At 40.5% G+C, this 10,070-nt stretch overlaps 1 long non-coding RNA gene across 1 annotated transcript; it reads left to right on the top strand.

Moving 5' to 3' along the window:
• Window positions 1–2,844: 2,844 nt before the first annotated feature.
• On the top strand, window positions 2,845–5,818 carry LOC131133365 (uncharacterized). Its single transcript, XR_013629413.1, has 4 exons — window positions 2,845–2,875; window positions 3,502–3,606; window positions 5,006–5,112; window positions 5,200–5,818. It is a non-coding gene; the product is annotated as an uncharacterized LOC131133365 (long non-coding RNA).
• The last annotated feature ends 4,252 nt before the right edge of the window (window positions 5,819–10,070 follow it).

Below are 10,070 nucleotides of genomic sequence, written 5' to 3'. Positions count from 1 at the left end.
AGATGTGTCATTTTGCTCTTTCTAGTCTACATATTCTATATTTCATATTGCAAGACTTATTCATTATTGGCGTAAAGTAGTCAAAGAGCTGCATGTAAATGTCTAGCAGGGAACTCCTGCAATTAGTGAGACAGTTTTAGTAGAAATACACGCCGTCCATAATTTTGTGCTTCTCAAGGCCGATATGGTGGCGGTAATTGATAACCTTTTTATATCTACTTTTGTTACATTTATATTTAAGTGTAGTTTCTGGATATCTGAACATAAGAAGTTTATTTGATTTATCCTAATCAAATATAATGATATAGTATATATTATACTATATTATATAATATTATATATTATTATTATATACTCAGCTGGGATAGGCTCCAGCACCCCCGCGACCCTTGTGAGGAAAAAGCGGTAGAAAATGAATTATTATATACTACTATACTATGATACTATTATACTATTATTATTTGATTTATCCTAATCAAATATAATGATATAGTATATGTTATACTATATTATATAATATTATATATTATTATTATATACTACTATACTATACTATTATATACTATATTATATAAATATAATATAATAGCGCATCGTTGCTATCAGGACAACCAGAGTATAGAGCCCAGGGAGCCATCTTGCTGTGGCCCAGCAAGGTGCACTGTATTGGGGTACACGCTACGAGTAGTTGGTGTGATGCGGGTTTATTTTTCGCCATCATCGAGGAGAATCTGTTAGAATTAGCACATGAAGTGTCTTTCTCGGAAAGCGAATGTTTGTTTACAAGTAAGCTGATGTCGTTAATGTCACAGGCAGAGAAAAGGACTGCTTGATTTGCTCACCTGCACAGTACAGGTAATCTCGCCTCACTGGAGCGTATTGTTTTTAATACGAGGTATTCTTCATGTTCCACCTATGAAAATCCTGCACCTTGTTTGATGATGGATGAGTACAGTAAGTATTCTTATTGCCTTATATTTGTATTTATTATTGAAAATACTTAATATGCATATTTTTTACTAATATTCGGCCAATATTGCAAAATGTTAATCAGTCAGTTTTGTAGGATAAAGGACAATTGGGCGGTCCTTTGGTTACTTTGGTTACTAGGAGACCAGGGTTCAATTCCAATGTTCTCCCCGTGCATGTGTGGGTTTTCTCCGGGTACTACGGTTTCCTCCCACATTCCAAAAACATGCTAGGTTAATTGGCCACTCCAAATTGTCCATAGGTATGAATGTGAGTGTGTATGGTTGTTTGTCTATATGTGCTCTGTGATTGGCTGGCCACCAGTCCAGGGTGTACCCCGCCTCTTGCCCGAAGACAGCTGGGATAGGCTCCAGCACCCCCGCGACCCTCTTGAGGATAAGCGGTAGAAAATAAATGAATGAATGAATAAAGGACAATTGGTCCAAACTGTAATTCAGACCTGCAGAGATCAAACGTTAGTATTTTGTCTCTTTTTGAAGCATTAAAGCTCTGACGTCCATATTCTCTTTTTTTTGTGTGTAGATCTGAAGCATTTGCATGTTTACTTCGTCCCTTCATACGCAGTTTGTCTTTGAAAGCAGCTGCACGGCAAACGACATAATGAGGGCAGCCGGGGCCAACCAAAAATCGTTTGTTTGTATACTAGCGATGTGTCACTAGCCAAGGAAACCTGTCATGTAGCCGACTCATTCAAGTGTATAATCACAATCACAATACACTGCCTTCCAGTGCAAGCCGCGTCTGATTGGTTAACTATCGGCTAGGGGCGGGGCTTACAGAGACACAGCACACCAAAGACGCAACACGCTGGAGAGGTGAGAAAATAAATGATCTCAGGAGTTTAATTTGAATGTATTTCATCTACAACACGTTGATAATACAAAGGCAGAGAGTCGAGGAGGCAAGATTAAAATTTCATATCCATCATGCGCTACAAATAACCTGCACAAGCACATTAGGACTGTACATCCATCATCGAAGTTGGAAGAAAATACTTCCACAGTGAGTATAATAAGCCATAGAAATAATAAACATTCCATATAACGTATGTTTTGTACATTAGTAATGACTTGGTGTGCATAACTTTATTTATGGTAATTATGCAAGAAAACTAAGCGGAAGTGGGGCGTGGCTACCCAGTTACGTCAGATCAAGCGCAAGCGGCGCCAAAGAGAAGTCAACAAACATGGCGGACTTGCAAACCAGGTTAATGTTATTATGCAATATTTACTTTTCACCGCAAACACGATGTTCCTCCTTGACATGGATATTAGACCCAGGGCGTGGACTGACTCGCCTTCTTTTGAAAGTAGTCAAATGGCATAAAGCGGGGTTAATTCGTAATTCGTAAAAGGTGACGTCATTAAACGAGGTAGCTGAAATACAGCTTTTTGCTTTTATCTATTTTACTGGCTTCAAACTCGTTTGTGGCTGGAGTTACTTCCAAAGAAGATAACAAACCAACTACCATCATCTCTAATTTATAGCGTTTAAGTGTTAATAAATTGAATATTTTTTTGTCAGATCACAGAAAACCACCTTATAACTTTCTAAATACGGTATTTAATATCATTACAACAAGAATCAACACCCCTATAGTCACTTGTTTACTTGTTTACAACTCGTTTTGCAACTCTTCTGCTGCAAAGACTCAAGACAGCCGAGTTTACATGCGAGCGAGCTAGCTAGTTAGCCTCAAATTTATTTATTCTAAACTTAAGAAACCCAAAACCTAGCACTTCCACAGGGAATGGGAGGATAACTTTTCGTCACATGATTTCATGCAGTGTTAAGGTAATGTCATGCTTGTATGTTTCAACTAATAATACTACAGTACTATGTACTACAGTGATTCAGGACGGCTGCAAGCTGACGAGCTAAAAAGGTAGCCCCCAATGTATTCATATATCCATCGTTACAGCATAGAAATTCTGCTTATGACTTTATAAATACAGGTTTTAACATTATTAGAGCCCTGTAGACATGTAATAACACCCCTACAGTCACCTTTATACTCCTGTTATTTGTTGTTTACATCGGATTGCTATTGTGCTACAGTGACTCTAGACCGCTGCAAGCTGACGAGCTAACAAGTTACCCACAAATGTATTCATTCCAAGATTCAGCTTTCAAACTAAGTGGGGAAGAAGGACAAAGAAGACACAAAAGTACCACTTCCACACGGCATGGAAGAATATCAATTATTCATTTCTACAAAAAAAGCCATAGCTCGAACATCGTACATTGAAACGGTACGTCATGTCATGCTTAAATCGGGGTGTCCAAACTGTGGCCTGCAGGCCATTGGGAGCACCCGGCTTATTCTAACAGTAGAATGGGACTTCGGGCCACACAAAGGTTGCATAACAAAGTTAAAGCATCGTGCAAGATGTCATACTAATAACTATTAGCATGCCATGTAACGAAGCATAAGGTCTAAGTAAATCAATAAATCAGCAGGCCTTTAACTAATGACCCTCAACTAATGATGTCCTTATTTTATTTATTCAGGGCAGGTGGAAAAAGTAACACTACCCTTGCAGAGAGCACCTCTTCTGCAGCGTACGCCTTTTAACTGCACCGCTTCACTCATCCGCAACTGCAAACTGCTGGCAGGTAATTCTCCAATAAATGCAATCGTCTGATACATATTGTGTATTAAAGATGCTAAAGCCAATCCAATGTAGGACAATAATATGTGAAGAAAACATTTGTGGTTTGTCTAATTGATGAGATTGTGTTTTTATATGTACTGTGAATCATACATAATGCATGTTATTTTTGCAATGTTATTTTGTTTTTGGTTTGGTAAAAGTCCTTATTGGCTGAAGTGCAGCATTAATAGATCCAGCTTGTAGCCCCGCTCCCCGTCTCTAAGGAACAATGGTGGCACACGGCTTTCATCTTTTCCACTTGTAACAAATAAAGGGACACAGACATACTTCATCGGGAAAGCCAAGTACTCCCAAACAGGAGACGGGGAGGGAGGGGGGGGTTCAAGGATAGCCATGACACCTGCTAGCTAAAGAGTGGCCTGCATTGTACATGCCTGATCAAAATGTTAGAAGCAGCTGAAAAATTGCAATAATTTACATTTTGCATTGTTGGATTTTATGGAGGTTCTAAGTAGAACTTCGAAATGAGATCCCAAGTCAGATAGGTTGGTCATCAGGTGATCAAAACTTGAAGAGCACGGCCTCTAAAAGGCAAAATGTTGCCAAAGATGTGGATTGAATGTGATTTAGTGTCAGGTATTCACACTGATGGCAAAGGCAAAAAAGCTTTCTCGCTTTGAACAAGGCGAGATTGTTGCGGCTGCATAAATGTAAAACTTCTTCAAACATCCTGAGGCACATGGAATAAAAAAGTCAAGTGGTGGATACATAAACAGGAACCACAGGATCCTGTTGGCTGTCCGTCAAGACACGAAACCATTCTTGGCCCAAGTGAAGTCTGTTACTGGTGCCGAGTGCAGTCCAATAGCCATCAAACTCCATCTGCCAGGAAGAAAAAAAGCTCTTCAAAATTGGATGTTTGGAATTAGCAGGAGAGCACCAAACATGGGACATTGAAAGATGGACGGTCCTGATGGCTTCCAACTTTCAGAAGATCCCGCCTGAGATGTTTCCCACACGGCAGAGTGGAGGTTGCACCATCATGCACTTGAGCTTCAGCTTGTGCAGGGGCGTCAATCGGCACTTGGATATGTGGAGATGTTGCAGGAAGCATCCTTCATGACTGAAGGCCCTGGTCTGTGTGGGAATGACTGACTTTTTCAACACTTGACTTAAGAACTTCTTCCAGAGGAATGGAGAACATTTGGGGTTTGATTTACAGAAACGGACATCAGTTGTGTGTGTGTGTGCGTGCGTGTGAGTGAATCAGTAACAGCGCTGTCATATCTCAAGCCCTAATTCCTTTTTATCTGAGCCACAAACCATGAAGCGAACTGTTGGTTTTATGGCCTGTTAAACTACCTCCACGGTTAAAACTTATTGGATTCATTTGTCCCGAGGTCGGGATGGGGCTTCACCCCTTCATCATCGCTTTGGTGGTTTCTGTCGTGGTGATGGCGTTGGCAGCTGCTGTCTTGATTGTGCGCATGTACTGCTTCCGGGTCAAGTAAGCACGTTGACCTCATGCATATTCCAGCGTGTTACTTGTAATAACCTAGTAAATAGTCCCATGCGTCCTTTCTTGTCCCTCCAGGAAGAGCAGCTATAGATACTCTCTGCTCAGACATCTGGAGGAGGACACCCCGATGTTGATGGAGGAGGTTAGCGACGAGGGGACTTGCATGGATTCAGACGAGGTGTCTGGATTTTGTCGCACGAAATGACTAAATTGTTTGGTAAATTCATTTGGGAATTGCTTGCATGGACATTGAGGACGTTTGCAGAGGTCAGGTGAATGGTTTTTCCCAACGTTTTTACTCTTAGGACCTTCTAATCAAGCCAATTGATGTGTTACATTGTGTGCAGCAACCCCTGTAGCTGTGCTAAGAAGCTACATGCTCCATATTTCAAGGATAAACAACAGAGAAAGTCTTTGCCCCCCTTCCTGATTTCTTTTTTTTTTAATTTCAGATCATCAAACTAGTTTAAATATTAGTCAATGAGAACACATCTGAGCAGCAAATGTAGTTATTTTTGATGAAACTTTTTATTATTAAGAGAAAAAATATCCAAGCCTCCATGGCACTGTGTGAAAAAGTCATTGCCCCCCCTAAAACCTAATTAATATGAATTGAGAAAAGCTTTGGGACTCCAGCAAACCACAGTGGGAGCCATTATCCACAAATGGCCTAAACATGGAGCAGTGGTGAATTATGATATTCAAATGTATTCTCATACAATGACTACTATTCTTGTCTATTTTAACTTTTTTAATTTTTCTTGAAGAATTTTTAGAATTTGCCACAGGCCAATAAATAAACAGCCGCGGACCACAAACCAGCCCGCACTTTGGAGAGCCCTGTTCTAGTTTTCAAGCTTAGCCGCGTTGGCCTTTGAATCCATTCCATTAGAAGAGGCAGGAAGAGGCAGACCCACACAAGCATTGTTGTCGCTCTTACACACGAGCTTAACTTTCACTTTTACTCAAACTGAACTTCCTATAGGGGCAAAGTGCATGTGTCCGCCCATCATTGTGGAAGCGTCCTTGTCAATGCAAGAGGTCCAGCACTGTGATGAAATAGATTGCTCTTTTTTTGATTGTGTGCTTCTCCGAAAGCAGTGCAGTCCCAAGCACCGTGAAGAAAAGCTAAGGAAAAGAAATAGCTTTGACAGAACCCTTAGAATTAATAACTGGTTGACCACCCCCTAGGCAGCAATAACCTCCAGCAGGCGCCGACTGGAGCTGTGGACCAGACATGTGCATGTCCTGGTCCTTGGAGGAATTTTAGGCTCCCTTCATTTTCTTTGGAGATCTCATCGGACAGGGGTCCCCAAATTGCGGCCCATCTTTGTCCTATAAACAGTACATAGACAAAATGCTGTGTTCTCAGAGCACTTAACTTAATATTATTATTAATAATAATATAATTGTATTATTTTTTTATGTTTTTATATTTTATAATAATTATTATTAGTAGTATTATCATATGATATATAATTACAAATAATAACAATACATTATTATTATGAGTCTCATTGACTCTCATTTTTTTGTGTTTGACTGCTGAATAATCCGTCTTCAATCAGTCTTCATTCATCATTTATAATTATTTCAAATTGTTTTCTGCATGTATAAAACCATAGTTATTCTCTATAAAATGTAGTTTTTAGAAATATTTCTGGTAGTCATAAGGGTCTTACCTCATCTGAGTGTTATATAATTTTCTATTGGCAAAATTGCCACGGTTTTTGTGTGTTTTGGTGTTCATCCAACCTTTTGGATACTGACAATAATAATACTGGAAAACGAGGTTTGCGAGCTAAAACTCAACCCCGAACCTCTGCTGTCACTTCCTGTCCTCCACATAAACAGGAGTGTTATTTCACGTTTTCATTTATTTTGAAGGTTTTCTTTACCATAACTACATAAATATTCCAGTAATTCACTTATTGGCAAGTCAATAAACGGTGACGAATGAGGGACGACTGTAGATGCAGTTTATCGGAATGAACCAAATATTTGCAGGTGGATGCGCAAATGGAATAATTTTAGACCCGATAAAGTGCGATTTATCAAATGTGAAACCTGTTTGCGGTCGGAATTATTGCATCTTTTTGAGGACATTTGGAAGGCAGGTGCACACCGGCGCATCACGCACCAGCTGGTCGTCACGGCGAAACTGAGTCATCCAGACAATGACAGCAATGACAGATGACGGAGATAGAGAATCTTCCGTGCGCTTGTCAACATATTTGGGCTGTCAGAAATAAGAATAGACCACCACCAGCACCACCATGCTTGACAGGTACCTCGCCGCTCGCTTGTGTTGCCAACGACAATAATAAGGCAAATCCTACAGCGGTATTTGAAGTCTCTTCTCTTTCCGTGACAGGGTCTGCCCAAATAAACGGCCACAGTGGCCACACTGCGGCGCAACGACTGATGGTGGAATTGCGTGGGTTGGAAAAAAAAAACTCTCTGACAGGTTATTCAAGTCATTGAAAGGTACTTTGGTGTTGACCTCTGTGGATGCCAAAGAGCTTGTCCAAGTCTCACAAAATAACCCACTGTGGGTTGTGTGAGTGTGTCACAACTTATTTCCAACATAGGGTTACACTTGACAATACTACAATACATAAAACTACAGTTAATGAGGAATGAACCTACCTAACCCTAACCACTACTCATTGGTTCCTCAGTAACTACTCTTAAGTATAGTTCATCAGTAACTATTCATTAGTTCGTCATTATTTCCTCAGTCACTACTCTACATTTGTGCCTTAGTTCCACAGTAATTAGTTGTTCATTGGTTCCTCAGTAACTACTCTAAATATAGTTCATCAGTAACTATTCATTAGTTTGTCATTATTTCCTCAGTCACTGCTCTAAATCTGCGCCTTACTTCCGCAGTAACTTATCATTAGTTCTTCATTAGATCCTGAGTCACTACTCTAAATGTTATGAGTTCCTTAGTTCCTCAGTAACTACTCATTAGTTATTAATTTGTCCCTCAGTAACTACTCTGAATTTGTGTGCCTTAGTCATTAGTTCATGAGTTCCTCAGTAACTACTCATTAGTTATTAATTTGTTCCTCAGTAACTACTCTGAATTTCTGTGTCTTAGTCATTAGTTCATGAGTTCCTCAGTAACTACTCAAGATGTATGTGCTTTGGTTACTCAGTAACTATTCATTAGTTTTTCATTAGTTCCTCAGTAACTACTCTAAATGCATGTGCCTTAGTCATTAGTTCCTCAGTAACTACTGTATTTCTGCGCAACACCGTTACCTTGAAAAGTTCACACAATCTTCAATCCATTGGTGGGCTAAAAAGTATGCATTGGAGGCGACAAATGGAGAAAGGAAACATAAATTGACTGTAAAGGTCACTAATTGGCGCTTATACATTTTCATTTTTCAGTGCCAAGTCGCGCCGCTATTGTGAGTATAAAACATGATCCGGCTGTTATGAAATAAGTGGCGTCACGTGGCCATGTGACATTTGGGATGTCTCAAACGCGGTAATTGACTTCTAAAAATAGGCCCGCCGAGACCGCCACTATCTGCTGGAAGGCCATCTCCCCTTTCAGACGTTATTATTTAGTCTTTTTTTCATGCCAACAACTTGACGTGAACTCCATGCTGTGTTCCCGGTACGCTTTGATGGACAAAGGAAGACAATGACGCGCGGGTGTGAGTCATAAGCTTATTCAAGTTTAAAAATCATATCTGACCGCCCTATTATGAAAGCGCGCCATACCAGCTTAATGATGGCGGTAATTACTTCCATCGATGACTTTAATTGCGTGGCTTCATTCTTTCTGGCCTGTAAGAACCAAAATAAATATTTTCTTCCCAACAGTTGAATTAACATCATCTGCTGGAACACACAAAAAGCATCAGTGCGTAATTGAATGTTTGGCTCCCAGTATGGAAAAAAAACAATACAGTATAGATTTTTTTCTATGTGAGAATAGCAGTGCACAAAGGCCCTCTGCTGGTCGTGCGGGGCATTACATCATCTGACCTTGTTTCTGGAATACTTTTATGAAAAAAAATGTCTCCCTGCATCACAAAACCCCTGGATTACACAATGTAGTTTTTTATTTTTGGCAAGAAAAGACAAACAAACAGGTCAGATGACACTGGTTTACATTGATATGGAATGTGTCATTCATGTTATTGTGTTAATTACCTTAATTATCTTACCAGTTGGCTTTTGTTGCTATACAGGTTTGTGTGTATTGTTGTCCCATAGAAACTAAGAAAATAAGTTGGCGTGGATTTTGTTTCCAGCAGGCATCAAAAGGGTTATTCATTCATTTTCTACCACTTATCACGGGGCATGCTGGAGCCTATCCCAGTTGTCTTCAGTCGAAAGGCGGGGTACACCATGGACTGGTTGCCACCCATCACAGGGCATATATTTGCTGCCACTGACTGGCTGGGATAGGCCGCTTATCCTCACTCGGGTTGCAGATATGCCGGAGCCTATCCCAGCTAAGTTTGGGCATGAGGCGGGGTACACCTTGGACTGTTCGCCAATCAGTGGCGGCAAAAATATGCCCTGTGATGGCTGGCGACCAGTCCATGGTGTACCCCACCTCGTGCCCAAACTTAGCTGGGATAGGCTCCAGCATACCTGCAACTTGAGTGAGGATAAGCGGCATAGAAAATAAATGAATATAATTGTAATGTATTATTATACACCCTGCCTCTCGCCCAAAGACAACTGGGATAGGCTCCAGCACCCCTCGTAACCCTCGTGAGGAAAAGCGGTAGAAAATGAATGAATGAATGTATTATTATACTTTGAATGTTATATATTTGCTGCCACTGACTGGCGACTAGTCTAAGGTTTACCCTGCCCTTGCCCAAACGTAGCTGGGATAGACTCCAGCGTATCCCCACCACCCTCGAGAGGACCAGCAGCACATAGAATATACATAGAAGCTACAGGCTTTC

This window comes from Doryrhamphus excisus, linkage group LG11, assembly GCF_037039965.1.
Source record: "Doryrhamphus excisus strain RoL-2023G ecotype Guam linkage group LG11, RoL_Dexc_Guam_v1.1, whole genome shotgun sequence".
NCBI classification, from domain to species: Eukaryota; Metazoa; Chordata; class Actinopteri; order Syngnathiformes; family Syngnathidae; genus Doryrhamphus; species Doryrhamphus excisus.
The sequence above is the reverse complement of the archived record's forward strand: the minus strand, read 5'-3'. Positions and strand labels throughout refer to the sequence as shown.